Here is a 23685-nt window from a genome sequence, read left to right as displayed (position 1 = left end):
TTTTGATTCTGCCTCAAAACCAACCATCTCGTGCAGTCACTCACCGAAAGTAAAGGAAGGCTGTTTGCTTTAAAAAGCTCATGGCACATTTTCATCACTGTCGATCTGGTTGCACGGGCAAAACAAGCGGTGAAGTAGACTTTCGTGCACATTATTTCTGTTTGAATGGAAAAAGTAGGGGATGGATGTCTGACGTTGCAGTAAATAGGAGATAAGGTGACTGAGAAGTTCAGGCAATGGACTGCTGATCCAGTCTGCCCTCAACTTCGTCGTTATTGTGTTAAACCGTTTCCACTCGGTTTTTTTCCGTAATCACATTTAACCTCATTGCCAAATTCACCTTTTACTGACAAGAATGCAGCTCGTTGGTGAAGTAATGTCTCAAAGAATAATCTATTCATCAAAGGGAAAACATGAGCAGGACTATGGAGAGGGGGACGATGGGCCGAATAGCAAACGAAGGTCAGAATCTGAGAGCTAGATCCCTTACTGTCGGCGGCTCGTTGGTCTAGGGGTATGATTTTCGCTTAGGGGTTTTAATAATTGAAATGCGAGAGGTCCCGGGTTCAAATCCCGGACGAGCCCTGACAACTTTTAGTCAAAAAAACACTTCTCAGCCGGTCGACATGTTTCAAATTAAAACGTTTGATTGCGCGCCGTTGTTCACACAGCGTCCAAAAATCCTGGAGATTCCCAGGAGCAAAGTGAAACTCACCGAACTGAGTAAAGTTCATGCATCTCAGATGTGCTCGGCTCAGTGTCTCATTGGACAACCTAAACCCGTGTTTGATTCTGGCCAATTCTTGATCAGTCCATCATCCGTTCTGCACTCATGAGCTCACCTTCATTGGGATATGGATACATTCAGCGTCAATCTCAACTTCAACGTGAAACAGACTCTGCCCTTAATATGAGTGCGTCCTGTTTCTCCAGCGCTGAAAAGATGGGAGAAGCTGGCTTTGGATTTAGTCCCTTGGCTGCCGAATTTAAACCGTACAGAAAATCAATCCGGGGTGGGCAAGCTGCCTGGTCTGATTAAAAGGCGTTCAGACCCTACATTCCAGGCATGTTATTGTGTTCTGGCCTCAACATTCGATTCAACGTCTCGGATCTTAAGCCGCGCTCATTGTCTGCTAATGGTTCTGCTGTTCCCACTAACACCTGCTCTAGTCCATCCTTTGTTATTTTATTGCCCGCTTACCACCCACTTTGCCTTTTCGCATTGTGCCATTTATTATTCAATCACTCCTACGCTCCACTGTATCACAGACATTCCCTTTTGTCCTTCCTCGCTGCCTATTTTTTTCCAGGCGCTATTTTCGTGGAAGAAATCTGTAAACTTTACATTTTTCTTAAAATATCGGAATGATCATCTGACTGAACGTGAGCCCGGGTTCTTCATCCACAGAATGTTCACGACCAGCTGAGTTTTACAGAATTCTTTGTTTTTGTTCACTGTGTTTCTGTATCGCTTTTAAGGTGATGTCCTGTCTGTCTGAGGTCATTCTCTGTCTCTCCAAAATGGTTGCTATCAGTATCGGATCATTATGTATCTGTTTAAAAGGAATGTGCTGTCTGTCCCGGATTTTAAATTACAAATTTCAAAAACTGCCTTTGGAGGTTGCAGGAATTTTAGTTTGTTCGTGTGTTTGTGTAGCGAGGGAGTGTGTGCAAACGTGCTGCGCGATCTTACTGTGCATTTCATGTCATGGGAGAAAAAATGCATTACATGCAACTTGAAGCCACACTGATTTGATTGAACACACATTCGAGGACTGCCTGACAGGAGAAGAATCTGCTGTGGGATTTTGCTGTTCCACATCTGAAAGAAGGCAAATTATATAAGTTAGAAACATAGCGATTTGAGCGAGAGCTTGCGGATGGGCTTTGTGACATGATGAGCTCTTTCCTCCTTATTTTCAAATACAAATCAAATCAAGACAAGACAAGACATGACTGACTGACTGACTTTGTTTATATAAATATATGTATTAATATTTATATATGCGTATATTAACATACATTCCATACTTTTTAACTTTCAAAATAAATGTGCCTTTTCTGTTCTACCGGCACTGGGCTCTTTTGCATTTGAGCTCTTTCACAGCACACGCAGCTGCTGTCAGATCCAGCAGAAAGGCACTCGCGACTTTAAAAGATCGCCTTTGTTCCCCACATCTTCGCTCGTGTCTTGTCTTACACCATGGGCTTTCTTGTTTGTGTATTTACTGACTGCACGCCCTGATTTCCAGTGGATTTCAAGCAGTCGCACAGCCTTCGTTCAATCAAAAACATATAGATTAAGAAATAATTATTTCTTTATTGAAATCAAACTAAATTCAATTTTTTGCAATAAAACTGTAAATTTATTTATTTTCTTATTGTGATAAATATATATATGTTTTAAATTGTCTTTTTGTCTGGGTTGATTTTACTTCCCTCCGTCCTTCCTGCCTGTCAATCACCTGTGGCTTCAAAAACCGTCCCAGCCACTCGTGGTCCTGAGATCCGCGCTCACTCACGCACAGCAAAATTGCCTTCAGGAATTATAGAAATCCGACTTTAATCTTTTGAAAGGGAAGTGTTGTCCGTGAAGGCCCATTCTACAGCTGTGTAAGATGGATGTGCTTCCTGTCCTGGATCATTCGGTGTCTGTTCAAACGGGATGGTTGTCAGTTCCGGTTCATCAACTGCCCCTTTAAGACGTATTTTCTCATAATCGCGATCATCCTGTATATTTTAAAAGGAGTGTGATTTCAGTTGCGATAACCGATTGTTAAACTGTTGTGTATCAAGCTACATTGACGTTGCCTGTGTCCGTGCACATCCATATCGCAGCGTAACGGTTCATTACTCAAAATATGCCCATATTTTCATAAATCCACTCCTTGAAAGATCCCTTGTCCCAAATTTGCTCTCAGTATAAAAAAAACAACAAATTTCATGCCAGCAGCAGCAGCCGCGTGGCCTAATGGATAAGTCGTCTGACTTCGATTGTAACTGTGATGTTATCAAAAGATTGCAGGTTCGAGTCCTGCCGCGGTCAGCTAACTTGCCGCGTGAAATTTTACATTCTTTATTTTGATTCTGCCTCAAAACCAACCATCTCGTGCAGTCACTCACCGAAAGTAAAGGAAGGCTGTTTGCTTTAAAAAGCTCATGGCACATTTTCATCACTGTCGATCTGGTTGCACGGGCAAAACAAGCGGTGAAGTAGACTTTCGTGCACATTATTTCTGTTTGAATGGAAAAAGTAGGGGATGGATGTCTGACGTTGCAGTAAATAGGAGATAAGGTGACTGAGAAGTTCAGGCAATGGACTGCTGATCCAGTCTGCCCTCAACTTCGTCGTTATTGTGTTAAACCGTTTCCAGTCGGTTTTTTTCCGTAATCACATTTAACCTCATTGCCAAATTCACCTTTTACTGACAAGAATGCAGCTCGTTGGTGAAGTAATGTCTCAAAGAATAATCTATTCATCAAAGGGAAAACATGAGCAGGACTATGGAGAGGGGGACGATGGGCCGAATAGCAAACGAAGGTCAGAATCTGAGAGCTAGATCCCTTACTGTCGGCGGCTCGTTGGTCTAGGGGTATGATTTTCGCTTAGGGTTTTTAATAATTGAAATGCGAGAGGTCCCGGGTTCAAATCCCGGACGAGCCCTGACAACTTTTAGTCAAAAAAACACTTCTCAGCCGGTCGACATGTTTCAAATTAAAACGTTTGATTGCGCGCCGTTGTTCACACAGCGTCCAAAAATCCTGGAGATTCCCAGGAGCAAAGTGAAACTCACCGAACTGAGTAAAGTTCATGCATCTCAGATGTGCTCGGCTCAGTGTCTCATTGGACAACCTAAACCCGTGTTTGATTCTGGCCAATTCTTGATCAGTCCATCTTCCGTTCTGCACTCATGAGCTCACCTTCATTGGGATATGGATACATTCAGCGTCAATCTCAACTTCAACGTGAAACAGACTCTGCCCTTAATATGAGTGCGTCCTGTTTCTCCAGCGCTGAAAAGATGGGAGAAGCTGGCTTTGGATTTAGTCCCTTGGCTGCCGAATTTAAACCGTACAGAAAATCAATCCGGGGTGGGCAAGCTGCCTGGTCTGATTAAAAGGCGTTCAGACCCTACATTCCAGGCATGTTATTGTGTTCTGGCCTCAACATTCGATTCAACGTCTCGGATCATAAGCCGCGCTCATTGTCTGCTAATGGTTCTGCTGTTCCCACTAACACCTGCTCTAGTCCATCCTTTGTTATTTTATTGCCCGCTTACCACCCACTTTGCCTTTTCGCATTGTGCCATTTATTATTCAATCACTCCTACGCTCCACTGTATCACAGACATTCCCTTTTGTCCTTCCTCGCTGCCTATTTTTTTCCAGGCGCTATTTTCGTGGAAGAAATCTGTAAACTTTACATTTTTCTTAAAATATCGGAATGATCATCTGACTGAACGTGAGCCCGGGTTCTTCATCCACAGAATGTTCACGACCAGCTGAGTTTTACAGAATTCTTTGTTTTTGTTCACTGTGTTTCTGTATCGCTTTTAAGGTGATGTCCTGTCTGTCTGAGGTCATTCTCTGTCTCTCCAAAATGGTTGCTATCAGTATCGGATCATTATGTATCTGTTTAAAAGGAATGTGCTGTCTGTCCCGGATTTTAAATTACAAATTTCAAAAACTGCCTTTGGAGGTTGCAGGAATTTTAGTTTGTTCGTGTGTTTGTGTAGCGAGGGAGTGTGTGCAAACGTGCTGCGCGATCTTACTGTGCATTTCATGTCATGGGAGAAAAAATGCATTACATGCAACTTGAAGCCACACTGATTTGATTGAACACACATTCGAGGACTGCCTGACAGGAGAAGAATCTGCTGTGGGATTTTGCTGTTCCACATCTGAAAGAAGGCAAATTATATAAGTTAGAAACATAGCGATTTGAGCGAGAGCTTGCGGATGGGCTTTGTGACATGATGAGCTCTTTCCTCCTTATTTTCAAATACAAATCAAATCAAGACAAGACAAGACATGACTGACTGACTGACTTTGTTTATATAAATATATGTATTAATATTTATATATGCGTATATTAACATACATTCCATACTTTTTAACTTTCAAAATAAATGTGCCTTTTCTGTTCTACCGGCACTGGGCTCTATTGCATTTGAGCTCTTTCACAGCACACGCAGCTGCTGTCAGATCCAGCAGAAAGGCACTCGCGACTTTAAAAGATCGCCTTTGTTCCCCACATCTTCGCTCGTGTCTTGTCTTACACCATGGGCTTTCTTGTTTGTGTATTTACTGACTGCACGCCCTGATTTCCAGTGGATTTCAAGCAGTCGCACAGCCTTCGTTCAATCAAAAACATATAGATTAAGAAATAATTATTTCTTTATTGAAATCAAACTAAATTCAATTTTTTGCAATAAAACTGTAAATTTATTTATTTTCTTATTGTGATAAATATATATATGTTTTAAATTGTCTTTTTGTCTGGGTTGATTTTACTTCCCTCCGTCCTTCCTGCCTGTCAATCACCTGTGGCTTCAAAAACCGTCCCAGCCACTCGTGGTCCTGAGATCCGCGCTCACTCACGCACAGCAAAATTGCCTTCAGGAATTATAGAAATCCGACTTTAATCTTTTGAAAGGGAAGTGCTGTCCGTGAAGGCCCATTCTACAGCTGTGTAAGATGGATGTGCTTCCTGTCCTGGATCATTCGGTGTCTGTTCAAACGGGATGGTTGTCAGTTCCGGTTCATCAACTGCCCCTTTAAGACGTATTTTCTCATAATCGCGATCATCCTGTATATTTTAAAAGGAGTGTGATTTCAGTTGCGATAACCGATTGTTAAACTGTTGTGTATCAAGCTACATTGACGTTGCCTGTGTCCGTGCACATCCATATCGCAGCGTAACGGTTCATTACTCAAAATATGCCCATATTTTCATAAATCCACTCCTTGAAAGATCCCTTGTCCCAAATTTGCTCTCAGTATAAAAAAAACAACAAATTTCATGCCAGCAGCAGCAGCCGCGTGGCCTAATGGATAAGTCGTCTGACTTCGATTGTAACTGTGATGTTATCAAAAGATTGCAGGTTCGAGTCCTGCCGCGGTCAGCTAACTTGCCGCGTGAAATTTTACATTCTTTATTTTGATTCTGCCTCAAAACCAACCATCTCGTGCAGTCACTCACCGAAAGTAAAGGAAGGCTGTTTGCTTTAAAAAGCTCATGGCACATTTTCATCACTGTCGATCTGGTTGCACGGGCAAAACAAGCGGTGAAGTAGACTTTCGTGCACATTATTTCTGTTTGAATGGAAAAAGTAGGGGATGGATGTCTGACGTTGCAGTAAATAGGAGATAAGGTGACTGAGAAGTTCAGGCAATGGACTGCTGATCCAGTCTGCCCTCAACTTCGTCGTTATTGTGTTAAACCGTTTCCACTCGGTTTTTTTCCGTAATCACATTTAACCTCATTGCCAAATTCACCTTTTACTGACAAGAATGCAGCTCGTTGGTGAAGTAATGTCTCAAAGAATAATCTATTCATCAAAGGGAAAACATGAGCAGGACTATGGAGAGGGGGACGATGGGCCGAATAGCAAACGAAGGTCAGAATCTGAGAGCTAGATCCCTTACTGTCGGCGGCTCGTTGGTCTAGGGGTATGATTTTCGCTTAGGGGTTTTAATAATTGAAATGCGAGAGGTCCCGGGTTCAAATCCCGGACGAGCCCTGACAACTTTTAGTCAAAAAAACACTTCTCAGCCGGTCGACATGTTTCAAATTAAAACGTTTGATTGCGCGCCGTTGTTCACACAGCGTCCAAAAATCCTGGAGATTCCCAGGAGCAAAGTGAAACTCACCGAACTGAGTAAAGTTCATGCATCTCAGATGTGCTCGGCTCAGTGTCTCATTGGACAACCTAAACCCGTGTTTGATTCTGGCCAATTCTTGATCAGTCCATCATCCGTTCTGCACTCATGAGCTCACCTTCATTGGGATATGGATACATTCAGCGTCAATCTCAACTTCAACGTGAAACAGACTCTGCCCTTAATATGAGTGCGTCCTGTTTCTCCAGCGCTGAAAAGATGGGAGAAGCTGGCTTTGGATTTAGTCCCTTGGCTGCCGAATTTAAACCGTACAGAAAATCAATCCGGGGTGGGCAAGCTGCCTGGTCTGATTAAAAGGCGTTCAGACCCTACATTCCAGGCATGTTATTGTGTTCTGGCCTCAACATTCGATTCAACGTCTCGGATCATAAGCCGCGCTCATTGTCTGCTAATGGTTCTGCTGTTCCCACTAACACCTGCTCTAGTCCATCCTTTGTTATTTTATTGCCCGCTTACCACCCACTTTGCCTTTTCGCATTGTGCCATTTATTATTCAATCACTCCTACGCTCCACTGTATCACAGACATTCCCTTTTGTCCTTCCTCGCTGCCTATTTTTTTCCAGGCGCTATTTTCGTGGAAGAAATCTGTAAACTTTACATTTTTCTTAAAATATCGGAATGATCATCTGACTGAACGTGAGCCCGGGTTCTTCATCCACAGAATGTTCACGACCAGCTGAGTTTTACAGAATTCTTTGTTTTTGTTCACTGTGTTTCTGTATCGCTTTTAAGGTGATGTCCTGTCTGTCTGAGGTCATTCTCTGTCTCTCCAAAATGGTTGCTATCAGTATCGGATCATTATGTATCTGTTTAAAAGGAATGTGCTGTCTGTCCCGGATTTTAAATTACAAATTTCAAAAACTGCCTTTGGAGGTTGCAGGAATTTTAGTTTGTTCGTGTGTTTGTGTAGCGAGGGAGTGTGTGCAAACGTGCTGCGCGATCTTACTGTGCATTTCATGTCATGGGAGAAAAAATGCATTACATGCAACTTGAAGCCACACTGATTTGATTGAACACACATTCGAGGACTGCCTGACAGGAGAAGAATCTGCTGTGGGATTTTGCTGTTCCACATCTGAAAGAAGGCAAATTATATAAGTTAGAAACATAGCGATTTGAGCGAGAGCTTGCGGATGGGCTTTGTGACATGATGAGCTCTTTCCTCCTTATTTTCAAATACAAATCAAATCAAGACAAGACAAGACATGACTGACTGACTGACTTTGTTTATATAAATATATGTATTAATATTTATATATGCGTATATTAACATACATTCCATACTTTTTAACTTTCAAAATAAATGTGCCTTTTCTGTTCTACCGGCACTGGGCTCTTTTGCATTTGAGCTCTTTCACAGCACACGCAGCTGCTGTCAGATCCAGCAGAAAGGCACTCGCGACTTTAAAAGATCGCCTTTGTTCCCCACATCTTCGCTCGTGTCTTGTCTTACACCATGGGCTTTCTTGTTTGTGTATTTACTGACTGCACGCCCTGATTTCCAGTGGATTTCAAGCAGTCGCACAGCCTTCGTTCAATCAAAAACATATAGATTAAGAAATAATTATTTCTTTATTGAAATCAAACTAAATTCAATTTTTTGCAATAAAACTGTAAATTTATTTATTTTCTTATTGTGATAAATATATATATGTTTTAAATTGTCTTTTTGTCTGGGTTGATTTTACTTCCCTCCGTCCTTCCTGCCTGTCAATCACCTGTGGCTTCAAAAACCGTCCCAGCCACTCGTGGTCCTGAGATCCGCGCTCACTCACGCACAGCAAAATTGCCTTCAGGAATTATAGAAATCCGACTTTAATCTTTTGAAAGGGAAGTGCTGTCCGTGAAGGCCCATTCTACAGCTGTGTAAGATGGATGTGCTTCCTGTCCTGGATCATTCGGTGTCTGTTCAAACGGGATGGTTGTCAGTTCCGGTTCATCAACTGCCCCTTTAAGACGTATTTTCTCATAATCGCGATCATCCTGTATATTTTAAAAGGAGTGTGATTTCAGTTGCGATAACCGATTGTTAAACTGTTGTGTATCAAGCTACATTGACGTTGCCTGTGTCCGTGCACATCCATATCGCAGCGTAACGGTTCATTACTCAAAATATGCCCATATTTTCATAAATCCACTCCTTGAAAGATCCCTTGTCCCAAATTTGCTCTCAGTATAAAAAAAACAACAAATTTCATGCCAGCAGCAGCAGCCGCGTGGCCTAATGGATAAGTCGTCTGACTTCGATTGTAACTGTGATGTTATCAAAAGATTGCAGGTTCGAGTCCTGCCGCGGTCAGCTAACTTGCCGCGTGAAATTTTACATTCTTTATTTTGATTCTGCCTCAAAACCAACCATCTCGTGCAGTCACTCACCGAAAGTAAAGGAAGGCTGTTTGCTTTAAAAAGCTCATGGCACATTTTCATCACTGTCGATCTGGTTGCACGGGCAAAACAAGCGGTGAAGTAGACTTTCGTGCACATTATTTCTGTTTGAATGGAAAAAGTAGGGGATGGATGTCTGACGTTGCAGTAAATAGGAGATAAGGTGACTGAGAAGTTCAGGCAATGGACTGCTGATCCAGTCTGCCCTCAACTTCGTCGTTATTGTGTTAAACCGTTTCCAGTCGGTTTTTTTCCGTAATCACATTTAACCTCATTGCCAAATTCACCTTTTACTGACAAGAATGCAGCTCGTTGGTGAAGTAATGTCTCAAAGAATAATCTATTCATCAAAGGGAAAACATGAGCAGGACTATGGAGAGGGGGACGATGGGCCGAATAGCAAACGAAGGTCAGAATCTGAGAGCTAGATCCCTTACTGTCGGCGGCTCGTTGGTCTAGGGGTATGATTTTCGCTTAGGGTTTTTAATAATTGAAATGCGAGAGGTCCCGGGTTCAAATCCCGGACGAGCCCTGACAACTTTTAGTCAAAAAAACACTTCTCAGCCGGTCGACATGTTTCAAATTAAAACGTTTGATTGCGCGCCGTTGTTCACACAGCGTCCAAAAATCCTGGAGATTCCCAGGAGCAAAGTGAAACTCACCGAACTGAGTAAAGTTCATGCATCTCAGATGTGCTCGGCTCAGTGTCTCATTGGACAACCTAAACCCGTGTTTGATTCTGGCCAATTCTTGATCAGTCCATCTTCCGTTCTGCACTCATGAGCTCACCTTCATTGGGATATGGATACATTCAGCGTCAATCTCAACTTCAACGTGAAACAGACTCTGCCCTTAATATGAGTGCGTCCTGTTTCTCCAGCGCTGAAAAGATGGGAGAAGCTGGCTTTGGATTTAGTCCCTTGGCTGCCGAATTTAAACCGTACAGAAAATCAATCCGGGGTGGGCAAGCTGCCTGGTCTGATTAAAAGGCGTTCAGACCCTACATTCCAGGCATGTTATTGTGTTCTGGCCTCAACATTCGATTCAACGTCTCGGATCATAAGCCGCGCTCATTGTCTGCTAATGGTTCTGCTGTTCCCACTAACACCTGCTCTAGTCCATCCTTTGTTATTTTATTGCCCGCTTACCACCCACTTTGCCTTTTCGCATTGTGCCATTTATTATTCAATCACTCCTACGCTCCACTGTATCACAGACATTCCCTTTTGTCCTTCCTCGCTGCCTATTTTTTTCCAGGCGCTATTTTCGTGGAAGAAATCTGTAAACTTTACATTTTTCTTAAAATATCGGAATGATCATCTGACTGAACGTGAGCCCGGGTTCTTCATCCACAGAATGTTCACGACCAGCTGAGTTTTACAGAATTCTTTGTTTTTGTTCACTGTGTTTCTGTATCGCTTTTAAGGTGATGTCCTGTCTGTCTGAGGTCATTCTCTGTCTCTCCAAAATGGTTGCTATCAGTATCGGATCATTATGTATCTGTTTAAAAGGAATGTGCTGTCTGTCCCGGATTTTAAATTACAAATTTCAAAAACTGCCTTTGGAGGTTGCAGGAATTTTAGTTTGTTCGTGTGTTTGTGTAGCGAGGGAGTGTGTGCAAACGTGCTGCGCGATCTTACTGTGCATTTCATGTCATGGGAGAAAAAATGCATTACATGCAACTTGAAGCCACACTGATTTGATTGAACACACATTCGAGGACTGCCTGACAGGAGAAGAATCTGCTGTGGGATTTTGCTGTTCCACATCTGAAAGAAGGCAAATTATATAAGTTAGAAACATAGCGATTTGAGCGAGAGCTTGCGGATGGGCTTTGTGACATGATGAGCTCTTTCCTCCTTATTTTCAAATACAAATCAAATCAAGACAAGACAAGACATGACTGACTGACTGACTTTGTTTATATAAATATATGTATTAATATTTATATATGCGTATATTAACATACATTCCATACTTTTTAACTTTCAAAATAAATGTGCCTTTTCTGTTCTACCGGCACTGGGCTCTTTTGCATTTGAGCTCTTTCACAGCACACGCAGCTGCTGTCAGATCCAGCAGAAAGGCACTCGCGACTTTAAAAGATCGCCTTTGTTCCCCACATCTTCGCTCGTGGCTTGTCTTACACCATGGGCTTACTTGTTTGTGTATTTACTGACTGCACGGCCTGATTTCCAGTGGATTTCAAGCAGTCGCACAGCCTTCGTTCAATCAAAAACATATAGATTAAGAAATAATTATTTCTTTATTGAAATCAAACTAAATTCAATTTTTTGCAATAAAACTGTAAATTTATTTATTTTCTTATTGTGATAAATATATATATGTTTTAAATTGTCTTTTTGTCTGGGTTGATTTTACTTCCCTCCGTCCTTCCTGCCTGTCAATCACTTGTGGCTTCAAAAACCGTCCCAGCCACACGTGGTCCTGAGATCCGCGCTCACTCACGCACAGCACAATTGCCTTCAGGAATGATAGAAATCCGACTTTAATCTTTTGAAAGGGAAGTGCTGTCCGTGAAGGCCCATTCTACAGCTGTGTAAGATGGATGTGCTTCCTGTCCTGGATCATTCGGTGTCTGTTCAAACGGGATGGTTGTCAGTTCCGGTTCATCAACTGCCCCTTTAAGACGTATTTTCTCATAATCGCGATCATCCTGTATATTTTAAAAGGAGTGTGATTTCAGTTGCGATAACCGATTGTTAAACTGTTGTGTATCAAGCTACATTGACGTTGCCTGTGTCCGTGCACATCCATATCGCAGCATAACGGTTCATTACTCAAAATATGCCCATATTTTCATAAATCCACTCCTTGAAAGATCCCTTGTCCCAAATTTGCTCTCAGTATAAAAAAAACAACAAATTTCATGCCAGCAGCAGCAGCCGCGTGGCCTAATGGATAAGTCGTCTGACTTCGAATGTAACTGTGATGTTATCAAAAGATTGCAGGTTCGAGTCCTGCCGCGGTCAGCTAACCTGCCGCTTGAAATTTTACATTCTTTATTTTGATTCTGCCTCAAAACCAACCATCTCGTGCAGTCACTCACCGAAAGTAAAGGAAGGCTGTTTGCTTTAAAAAGCTCATGGCACATTTTCATCACTGTCGATCTGGTTGCACGGGCAAAACAAGCGGTGAAGTAGACTTTCGTGCACATTATTTCTGTTTGAATGGAAAAAGTAGGGGATGGATGTCTGACGTTGCAGTAAATAGGAGATAAGGTGACTGAGAAGTTCAGGCAATGGACTGCTGATCCAGTCTGCCCTCAACTTCGTCGTTATTGTGTTAAACCGTTTCCAGTCGGTTTTTTTCCGTAATCACATTTAACCTCATTGCCAAATTCACCTTTTACTGACAAGAATGCAGCTCGTTGGTGAAGTAATGTCTCAAAGAATAATCTATTCATCAAAGGGAAAACATGAGCAGGACTATGGAGAGGGGGACGATGGGCCGAATAGCAAACGAAGGTCAGAATCTGAGAGCTAGATCCCTTACTGTCGGCGGCTCGTTGGTCTAGGGGTATGATTCTCGCTTAGGGGTTTTAATAATTGAAATGCGAGAGGTCCCGGGTTCAAATCCCGGACGAGCCCTGACAACTTTTAGTCAAAAAAACACTTCTCAGCCGGTCGACATGTTTCAAATTAAAACGTTTGATTGCGCGCCGTTGTTCACACAGCGTCCAAAAATCCTGGAGATTCCCAGGAGCAAAGTGAAACTCACCGAACTGAGTAAAGTTCATGCATCTCAGATGTGCTCGGCTCAGTGTCTCATTGGACAACCTAAACCCGTGTTTGATTCTGGCCAATTCTTGATCAGTCCATCTTCCGTTCTGCACGCATGAGCTCACCTCCATTGGGATATGGATACATTCAGCGTCAATCTCAACTTCAACGTGAAACAGACTCTGCCCTAAATATGAGTGCGTCCTGTTTCTCCAGCGCTGAAAAGATGGGAGAAGCTGGCTTTGGATTTAGTCCCTTGGCTGCCGAATTTAAACCGTACAGGAAATCAATCCGGGGTGGGCAAGCTGCCTGGTCAGATTAAAAGGCGTTCAGACCCTACATTCCAGGCATGTTATTGTGTTCTGGCCTCAACATTCGATTCAACGTCTCGGATCATAAGCCGCGCTCATTGTCTGCTAATGGTTCTGCTGTTCCCACTAACACCTGCTCTAGTCCATCCTTTGTTATTTTATTGCCCGCTTACCACCCACTTTGCCTTTTCGCATTGTGCCATTTATTATTCAATCACTCCTACGCTCCACTGTATCACAGACATTCCCTTTTGTCCTTCCTCGCTGCCTATTTTTTTCCAGGCGCTATTTTCGTGGAAGAAATCTGTAAACTTTACATTTTCCTTAAAATATCGGAATGATCATCTGACTGAACGTGAGCCCGGGTTCTTCATCCACAGAATGTTCACGACCAGCTGAGTTTTACAGAATTCTTTGTTTTTGTTCACTGTGTTTCTGTATCGCTTTTAAGGTGAGGTCCTGTCTGTCCGAGGTCATTCTCTGTCTCTCCAAAATGGTTGCTATCAGTATCGGATCATTATGTATCTGTTTAAAAGGAATGTGCTGTCTGTCCCGGATTTTAAATTACAAATTTCAAAAACTGCCTTTGGAGGTTGCAGGAATTTTAGTTTGTTGGTGTGTTTCTGTAGCGAGGGAGTGTGTGCAAACGTGCTGCGCGATCTTACTGTGCATTTCATGTCATGGGAGAAAAAATGCATTACATGCAACTTGAAGCCACACTGATTTGATTGAACACACATTCGAGGACTGCCTGACAGGAGAAGAATCTGCTGTGGGATTTTGCTGTTCCACATCTGAAAGAAGGCAAATTATATAAGTTAGAAACATAGCGATTTGAGCGAGAGCTTGCGGATGGGCTTTGTGACATGATGAGCTCTTTCCTCCTTATTTTCAAATACAAATCAAATCAAGACAAGACAAGACATGACTGACTGACTGACTTTGTTTATATAAATATATGTATTAATATTTATATATGCGTATATTAACATACATTCCATACTTTTTAACTTTCAAAATAAATGTGCCTTTTCTGTTCTACCGGCACTGGGCTCTTTTGCATTTGAGCTCTTTCACAGCACACGCAGCTGCTGTCAGATCCAGCAGAAAGGCACTCGCGACTTTAAAAGATCGCCTTTGTTCCCCACATCTTCGCTCGTGGCTTGTCTTACACCATGGGCTTACTTGTTTGTGTATTTACTGACTGCACGGCCTGATTTCCAGTGGATTTCAAGCAGTCGCACAGCCTTCGTTCAATCAAAAACATATAGATTAAGAAATAATTATTTCTTTATTGAAATCAAACTAAATTCAATTTTTTGCAATAAAACTGTAAATTTATTTATTTTCTTATTGTGATAAATATATATATGTTTTAAATTGTCTTTTTGTCTGGGTTGATTTTACTTCCCTCCGTCCTTCCTGCCTGTCAATCACTTGTGGCTTCAAAAACCGTCCCAGCCACACGTGGTCCTGAGATCCGCGCTCACTCACGCACAGCACAATTGCCTTCAGGAATGATAGAAATCCGACTTTAATCTTTTGAAAGGGAAGTGCTGTCCGTGAAGGCCCATTCTACAGCTGTGTAAGATGGATGTGCTTCCTGTCCTGGATCATTCGGTGTCTGTTCAAACGGGATGGTTGTCAGTTCCGGTTCATCAACTGCCCCTTTAAGACGTATTTTCTCATAATCGCGATCATCCTGTATATTTTAAAAGGAGTGTGATTTCAGTTGCGATAACCGATTGTTAAACTGTTGTGTATCAAGCTACATTGACGTTGCCTGTGTCCGTGCACATCCATATCGCAGCATAACGGTTCATTACTCAAAATATGCCCATATTTTCATAAATCCACTCCTTGAAAGATCCCTTGTCCCAAATTTGCTCTCAGTATAAAAAAAACAACAAATTTCATGCCAGCAGCAGCAGCCGCGTGGCCTAATGGATAAGTCGTCTGACTTCGATTGTAACTGTGATGTTATCAAAAGATTGCAGGTTCGAGTCCTGCCGCGGTCAGCTAACCTGCCGCTTGAAATTTTACATTCTTTATTTTGATTCTGCCTCAAAACCAACCATCTCGTGCAGTCACTCACCGAAAGTAAAGGAAGGCTGTTTGCTTTAAAAAGCTCATGGCACATTTTCATCACTGTCGATCTGGTTGCACGGGCAAAACAAGCGGTGAAGTAGACTTTCGTGCACATTATTTCTGTTTGAATGGAAAAAGTAGGGGATGGATGTCTGACGTTGCAGTAAATAGGAGATAAGGTGACTGAGAAGTTCAGGCAATGGACTGCTGATCCAGTCTGCCCTCAACTTCGTCGTTATTGTGTTAAACCGTTTCCAGTCGGTTTTTTTCCGTAATCACATTTAACCTCATTGCCAAATTCACCTTTTACTGACAAGAATGCAGCTCGTTGGTGAAGTAATGTCTCAAAGAATAATCTATTCATCAAAGGGAAAACATGAGCAGGACTATGGAGAGGGGGACGATGGGCCGAATAGCAAACGAAGGTCAGAATCTGAGAGCTAGATCCCTTACTGTCGGCGGCTCGTTGGTCTAGGGGTATGATTCTCGCTTAGGGGTTTTAATAATTGAAATGCGAGAGGTCCCGGGTTCAAATCCCGGACGAGCCCTGACAACTTTTAGTCAAAAAAACACTTCTCAGCCGGTCGACATGTTTCAAATTAAAACGTTTGATTGCGCGCCGTTGTTCACACAGCGTCCAAAAATCCTGGAGATTCCCAGGAGCAAAGTGAAACTCACCGAACTGAGTAAAGTTCATGCATCTCAGATGTGCTCGGCTCAGTGTCTCATTGGACAACCTAAACCCGTGTTTGATTCTGGCCAATTCTTGATCAGTCCATCTTCCGTTCTGCACGCATGAGCTCACCTCCATTGGGATATGGATACATTCAGCGTCAATCTCAACTTCAACGTGAAACAGACTCTGCCCTAAATATGAGTGCGTCCTGTTTCTCCAGCGCTGAAAAGATGGGAGAAGCTGGCTTTGGATTTAGTCCCTTGGCTGCCGAATTTAAACCGTACAGGAAATCAATCCGGGGTGGGCAAGCTGCCTGGTCAGATTAAAAGGCGTTCAGACCCTACATTCCAGGCATGTTATTGTGTTCTGGCCTCAACATTCGATTCAACGTCTCGGATCATAAGCCGCGCTCATTGTCTGCTAATGGTTCTGCTGTTCCCACTAACACCTGCTCTAGTCCATCCTTTGTTATTTTATTGCCCGCTTACCACCCACTTTGCCTTTTCGCATTGTGCCATTTATTATTCAATCACTCCTACGCTCCACTGTATCACAGACATTCCCTTTTGTCCTTCCTCGCTGCCTATTTTTTTCCAGGCGCTATTTTCGTGGAAGAAATCTGTAAACTTTACATTTTCCTTAAAATATCGGAATGATCATCTGACTGAACGTGAGCCCGGGTTCTTCATCCACAGAATGTTCACGACCAGCTGAGTTTTACAGAATTCTTTGTTTTTGTTCACTGTGTTTCTGTATCGCTTTTAAGGTGAGGTCCTGTCTGTCCGAGGTCATTCTCTGTCTCTCCAAAATGGTTGCTATCAGTATCGGATCATTATGTATCTGTTTAAAAGGAATGTGCTGTCTGTCCCGGATTTTAAATTACAAATTTCAAAAACTGCCTTTGGAGGTTGCAGGAATTTTAGTTTGTTGGTGTGTTTCTGTAGCGAGGGAGTGTGTGCAAACGTGCTGCGCGATCTTACTGTGCATTTCATGTCATGGGAGAAAAAATGCATTACATGCAACTTGAAGCCACACTGATTTGATTGAACACACATTCGAGGACTGCCTGACAGGAGAAGAATCTGCTGTGGGATTTTGCTGTTCCACATCTGAAAGAAGGCAAATTATATAAGTTAGAAACATAGCGATTTGAGCGAGAGCTTGCGGATGGGCTTTGTGACATGATGAGCTCTTTCCTCCTTATTTTCAAATACAAATCAAATCAAGACAAGACAAGACATGACTGACTGACTGACTTTGTTTATATAAATATATGTATTAATATTTATATATGCGTATATTAACATACATTCCATACTTTTTAACTTTCAAAATAAATGTGCCTTTTCTGTTCTACCGGCACTGGGCTCTTTTGCATTTGAGCTCTTTCACAGCACACGCAGCTGCTGTCAGATCCAGCAGAAAGGCACTCGCGACTTTAAAAGATCGCCTTTGTTCCCCACATCTTCGCTCGTGGCTTGTCTTACACCATGGGCTTACTTGTTTGTGTATTTACTGACTGCACGGCCTGATTTCCAGTGGATTTCAAGCAGTCGCACAGCCTTCGTTCAATCAAAAACATATAGATTAAGAAATAATTATTTCTTTATTGAAATCAAACTAAATTCAATTTTTTGCAATAAAACTGTAAATTTATTTATTTTCTTATTGTGATAAATATATATATGTTTTAAATTGTCTTTTTGTCTGGGTTGATTTTACTTCCCTCCGTCCTTCCTGCCTGTCAATCACTTGTGGCTTCAAAAACCGTCCCAGCCACACGTGGTCCTGAGATCCGCGCTCACTCACGCACAGCACAATTGCCTTCAGGAATGATAGAAATCCGACTTTAATCTTTTGAAAGGGAAGTGCTGTCCGTGAAGGCCCATTCTACAGCTGTGTAAGATGGATGTGCTTCCTGTCCTGGATCATTCGGTGTCTGTTCAAACGGGATGGTTGTCAGTTCCGGTTCATCAACTGCCCCTTTAAGACGTATTTTCTCATAATCGCGATCATCCTGTATATTTTAAAAGGAGTGTGATTTCAGTTGCGATAACCGATTGTTAAACTGTTGTGTATCAAGCTACATTGACGTTGCCTGTGTCCGTGCACATCCATATCGCAGCATAACGGTTCATTACTCAAAATATGCCCATATTTTCATAAATCCACTCCTTGAAAGATCCCTTGTCCCAAATTTGCTCTCAGTATAAAAAAAACAACAAATTTCATGCCAGCAGCAGCAGCCGCGTGGCCTAATGGATAAGTCGTCTGACTTCGATTGTAACTGTGATGTTATCAAAAGATTGCAGGTTCGAGTCCTGCCGCGGTCAGCTAACCTGCCGCTTGAAATTTTACATTCTTTATTTTGATTCTGCCTCAAAACCAACCATCTCGTGCAGTCACTCACCGAAAGTAAAGGAAGGCTGTTTGCTTTAAAAAGCTCATGGCACATTTTCATCACTGTCGATCTGGTTGCACGGGCAAAACAAGCGGTGAAGTAGACTTTCGTGCACATTATTTCTGTTTGAATGGAAAAAGTAGGGGATGGATGTCTGACGTTGCAGTAAATAGGAGATAAGGTGACTGAGAAGTTCAGGCAATGGACTGCTGATCCAGTCTGCCCTCAACTTCGTCGTTATTGTGTTAAACCGTTTCCAGTCGGTTTTTTTCCGTAATCACATTTAACCTCATTGCCAAATTCACCTTTTACTGACAAGAATGCAGCTCGTTGGTGAAGTAATGTCTCAAAGAATAATCTATTCATCAAAGGGAAAACATGAGCAGGACTATGGAGAGGGGGACGATGGGCCGAATAGCAAACGAAGGTCAGAATCTGAGAGCTAGATCCCTTACTGTCGGCGGCTCGTTGGTCTAGGGGTATGATTCTCGCTTAGGGGTTTTAATAATTGAAATGCGAGAGGTCCCGGGTTCAAATCCCGGACGAGCCCTGACAACTTTTAGTCAAAAAAACACTTCTCAGCCGGTCGACATGTTTCAAATTAAAACGTTTGATTGCGCGCCGTTGTTCACACAGCGTCCAAAAATCCTGGAGATTCCCAGGAGCAAAGTGAAACTCACCGAACTGAGTAAAGTTCATGCATCTCAGATGTGCTCGGCTCAGTGTCTCATTGGACAACCTAAACCCGTGTTTGATTCTGGCCAATTCTTGATCAGTCCATCTTCCGTTCTGCACGCATGAGCTCACCTCCATTGGGATATGGATACATTCAGCGTCAATCTCAACTTCAACGTGAAACAGACTCTGCCCTAAATATGAGTGCGTCCTGTTTCTCCAGCGCTGAAAAGATGGGAGAAGCTGGCTTTGGATTTAGTCCCTTGGCTGCCGAATTTAAACCGTACAGGAAATCAATCCGGGGTGGGCAAGCTGCCTGGTCAGATTAAAAGGCGTTCAGACCCTACATTCCAGGCATGTTATTGTGTTCTGGCCTCAACATTCGATTCAACGTCTCGGATCATAAGCCGCGCTCATTGTCTGCTAATGGTTCTGCTGTTCCCACTAACACCTGCTCTAGTCCATCCTTTGTTATTTTATTGCCCGCTTACCACCCACTTTGCCTTTTCGCATTGTGCCATTTATTATTCAATCACTCCTACGCTCCACTGTATCACAGACATTCCCTTTTGTCCTTCCTCGCTGCCTATTTTTTTCCAGGCGCTATTTTCGTGGAAGAAATCTGTAAACTTTACATTTTCCTTAAAATATCGGAATGATCATCTGACTGAACGTGAGCCCGGGTTCTTCATCCACAGAATGTTCACGACCAGCTGAGTTTTACAGAATTCTTTGTTTTTGTTCACTGTGTTTCTGTATCGCTTTTAAGGTGAGGTCCTGTCTGTCCGAGGTCATTCTCTGTCTCTCCAAAATGGTTGCTATCAGTATCGGATCATTATGTATCTGTTTAAAAGGAATGTGCTGTCTGTCCCGGATTTTAAATTACAAATTTCAAAAACTGCCTTTGGAGGTTGCAGGAATTTTAGTTTGTTGGTGTGTTTCTGTAGCGAGGGAGTGTGTGCAAACGTGCTGCGCGATCTTACTGTGCATTTCATGTCATGGGAGAAAAAATGCATTACATGCAACTTGAAGCCACACTGATTTGATTGAACACACATTCGAGGACTGCCTGACAGGAGAAGAATCTGCTGTGGGATTTTGCTGTTCCACATCTGAAAGAAGGCAAATTATATAAGTTAGAAACATAGCGATTTGAGCGAGAGCTTGCGGATGGGCTTTGTGACATGATGAGCTCTTTCCTCCTTATTTTCAAATACAAATCAAATCAAGACAAGACAAGACATGACTGACTGACTGACTTTGTTTATATAAATATATGTATTAATATTTATATATGCGTATATTAACATACATTCCATACTTTTTAACTTTCAAAATAAATGTGCCTTTTCTGTTCTACCGGCACTGGGCTCTTTTGCATTTGAGCTCTTTCACAGCACACGCAGCTGCTGTCAGATCCAGCAGAAAGGCACTCGCGACTTTAAAAGATCGCCTTTGTTCCCCACATCTTCGCTCGTGGCTTGTCTTACACCATGGGCTTACTTGTTTGTGTATTTACTGACTGCACGGCCTGATTTCCAGTGGATTTCAAGCAGTCGCACAGCCTTCGTTCAATCAAAAACATATAGATTAAGAAATAATTATTTCTTTATTGAAATCAAACTAAATTCAATTTTTTGCAATAAAACTGTAAATTTATTTATTTTCTTATTGTGATAAATATATATATGTTTTAAATTGTCTTTTTGTCTGGGTTGATTTTACTTCCCTCCGTCCTTCCTGCCTGTCAATCACTTGTGGCTTCAAAAACCGTCCCAGCCACACGTGGTCCTGAGATCCGCGCTCACTCACGCACAGCACAATTGCCTTCAGGAATGATAGAAATCCGACTTTAATCTTTTGAAAGGGAAGTGCTGTCCGTGAAGGCCCATTCTACAGCTGTGTAAGATGGATGTGCTTCCTGTCCTGGATCATTCGGTGTCTGTTCAAACGGGATGGTTGTCAGTTCCGGTTCATCAACTGCCCCTTTAAGACGTATTTTCTCATAATCGCGATCATCCTGTATATTTTAAAAGGAGTGTGATTTCAGTTGCGATAACCGATTGTTAAACTGTTGTGTATCAAGCTACATTGACGTTGCCTGTGTCCGTGCACATCCATATCGCAGCATAACGGTTCATTACTCAAAATATGCCCATATTTTCATAAATCCACTCCTTGAAAGATCCCTTGTCCCAAATTTGCTCTCAGTATAAAAAAAACAACAAATTTCATGCCAGCAGCAGCAGCCGCGTGGCCTAATGGATAAGTCGTCTGACTTCGATTGTAACTGTGATGTTATCAAAAGATTGCAGGTTCGAGTCCTGCCGCGGTCAGCTAACCTGCCGCTTGAAATTTTACATTCTTTATTTTGATTCTGCCTCAAAACCAACCATCTCGTGCAGTCACTCACCGAAAGTAAAGGAAGGCTGTTTGCTTTAAAAAGCTCATGGCACATTTTCATCACTGTCGATCTGGTTGCACGGGCAAAACAAGCGGTGAAGTAGACTTTCGTGCACATTATTTCTGTTTGAATGGAAAAAGTAGGGGATGGATGTCTGACGTTGCAGTAAATAGGAGATAAGGTGACTGAGAAGTTCAGGCAATGGACTGCTGATCCAGTCTGCCCTCAACTTCGTCGTTATTGTGTTAAACCGTTTCCAGTCGGTTTTTTTCCGTAATCACATTTAACCTCATTGCCAAATTCACCTTTTACTGACAAGAATGCAGCTCGTTGGTGAAGTAATGTCTCAAAGAATAATCTATTCATCAAAGGGAAAACATGAGCAGGACTATGGAGAGGGGGACGATGGGCCGAATAGCAAACGAAGGTCAGAATCTGAGAGCTAGATCCCTTACTGTCGGCGGCTCGTTGGTCTAGGGGTATGATTCTCGCTTAGGGGTTTTAATAATTGAAATGCGAGAGGTCCCGGGTTCAAATCCCGGACGAGCCCTGACAACTTTTAGTCAAAAAAACACTTCTCAGCCGGTCGACATGTTTCAAATTAAAACGTTTGATTGCGCGCCGTTGTTCACACAGCGTCCAAAAATCCTGGAGATTCCCAGGAGCAAAGTGAAACTCACCGAACTGAGTAAAGTTCATGCATCTCAGATGTGCTCGGCTCAGTGTCTCATTGGACAACCTAAACCCGTGTTTGATTCTGGCCAATTCTTGATCAGTCCATCTTCCGTTCTGCACGCATGAGCTCACCTCCATTGGGATATGGATACATTCAGCGTCAATCTCAACTTCAACGTGAAACAGACTCTGCCCTAAATATGAGTGCGTCCTGTTTCTCCAGCGCTGAAAAGATGGGAGAAGCTGGCTTTGGATTTAGTCCCTTGGCTGCCGAATTTAAACCGTACAGGAAATCAATCCGGGGTGGGCAAGCTGCCTGGTCAGATTAAAAGGCGTTCAGACCCTACATTCCAGGCATGTTATTGTGTTCTGGCCTCAACATTCGATTCAACGTCTCGGATCATAAGCCGCGCTCATTGTCTGCTAATGGTTCTGCTGTTCCCACTAACACCTGCTCTAGTCCATCCTTTGTTATTTTATTGCCCGCTTACCACCCACTTTGCCTTTTCGCATTGTGCCATTTATTATTCAATCACTCCTACGCTCCACTGTATCACAGACATTCCCTTTTGTCCTTCCTCGCTGCCTATTTTTTTCCAGGCGCTATTTTCGTGGAAGAAATCTGTAAACTTTACATTTTCCTTAAAATATCGGAATGATCATCTGACTGAACGTGAGCCCGGGTTCTTCATCCACAGAATGTTCACGACCAGCTGAGTTTTACAGAATTCTTTGTTTTTGTTCACTGTGTTTCTGTATCGCTTTTAAGGTGAGGTCCTGTCTGTCCGAGGTCATTCTCTGTCTCTCCAAAATGGTTGCTATCAGTATCGGATCATTATGTATCTGTTTAAAAGGAATGTGCTGTCTGTCCCGGATTTTAAATTACAAATTTCAAAAACTGCCTTTGGAGGTTGCAGGAATTTTAGTTTGTTCGTGTGTTTGTGTAGCGAGGGAGTGTGTGCAAACGTGCTGCGCGATCTTACTGTGCATTTCATGTCATGGGAGAAAAAATGCATTACATGCAACTTGAAGCCACACTGATTTGATTGAACACACATTCGAGGACTGCCTGACAGGAGAAGAATCTGCTGTGGGATTTTGCTGTTCCACATCTGAAAGAAGGCAAATTATATAAGTTAGAAACATAGCGATTTGAGCGAGAGCTTGCGGATGGGCTTTGTGACATGATGAGCTCTTTCCTCCTTATTTTCAAATACAAATCAAATCAAGACAAGACAAGACATGACTGACTGACTGACTTTGTTTATATAAATATATGTATTAATATTTATATATGCGTATATTAACATACATTCCATACTTTTTAACTTTCAAAATAAATGTGCCTTTTCTGTTCTACCGGCACTGGGCTCTATTGCATTTGAGCTCTTTCACAGCACACGCAGCTGCTGTCAGATCCAG

General features: G+C 42.4%; 8 non-coding genes across 8 annotated transcripts; all 8 read left to right on the top strand.

The window, feature by feature from the left end:
* Positions 1–497: 497 nt before the first annotated feature.
* Positions 498–585, top strand: trnap-agg (transfer RNA proline (anticodon AGG)). Its single transcript is given in 2 exon segments — positions 498–533; positions 550–585. It is a non-coding gene; the product is annotated as a tRNA-Pro (tRNA).
* Positions 586–3576: 2991 nt separating this feature from the next.
* Positions 3577–3664, top strand: trnap-agg (transfer RNA proline (anticodon AGG)). Its single transcript is given in 2 exon segments — positions 3577–3612; positions 3629–3664. It is a non-coding gene; the product is annotated as a tRNA-Pro (tRNA).
* A 2991-nt stretch (positions 3665–6655) lies between these two features.
* trnap-agg (transfer RNA proline (anticodon AGG)) lies at positions 6656–6743 on the top strand. The gene is given in 2 exon segments: positions 6656–6691; positions 6708–6743. It is a non-coding gene; the product is annotated as a tRNA-Pro (tRNA).
* A 2991-nt stretch (positions 6744–9734) lies between these two features.
* trnap-agg (transfer RNA proline (anticodon AGG)) lies at positions 9735–9822 on the top strand. The gene is given in 2 exon segments: positions 9735–9770; positions 9787–9822. It is a non-coding gene; the product is annotated as a tRNA-Pro (tRNA).
* A 2991-nt stretch (positions 9823–12813) lies between these two features.
* On the top strand, positions 12814–12901 carry trnap-agg (transfer RNA proline (anticodon AGG)). The gene is given in 2 exon segments: positions 12814–12849; positions 12866–12901. It is a non-coding gene; the product is annotated as a tRNA-Pro (tRNA).
* A 2991-nt stretch (positions 12902–15892) lies between these two features.
* trnap-agg (transfer RNA proline (anticodon AGG)) lies at positions 15893–15980 on the top strand. The gene is given in 2 exon segments: positions 15893–15928; positions 15945–15980. It is a non-coding gene; the product is annotated as a tRNA-Pro (tRNA).
* Positions 15981–18971: 2991 nt separating this feature from the next.
* trnap-agg (transfer RNA proline (anticodon AGG)) lies at positions 18972–19059 on the top strand. Its single transcript is given in 2 exon segments — positions 18972–19007; positions 19024–19059. It is a non-coding gene; the product is annotated as a tRNA-Pro (tRNA).
* A 2991-nt stretch (positions 19060–22050) lies between these two features.
* Positions 22051–22138, top strand: trnap-agg (transfer RNA proline (anticodon AGG)). The gene is given in 2 exon segments: positions 22051–22086; positions 22103–22138. It is a non-coding gene; the product is annotated as a tRNA-Pro (tRNA).
* The last annotated feature ends 1547 nt before the right edge of the window (positions 22139–23685 follow it).

This window comes from Pristiophorus japonicus, unplaced genomic scaffold, assembly GCF_044704955.1.
Source record: "Pristiophorus japonicus isolate sPriJap1 unplaced genomic scaffold, sPriJap1.hap1 HAP1_SCAFFOLD_37, whole genome shotgun sequence".
In the NCBI taxonomy this organism is placed as follows: domain Eukaryota; kingdom Metazoa; phylum Chordata; class Chondrichthyes; family Pristiophoridae; genus Pristiophorus; species Pristiophorus japonicus.
Note: the sequence above shows the minus strand (reverse complement) of the source record. Positions and strands in the feature narration are given on the sequence as shown.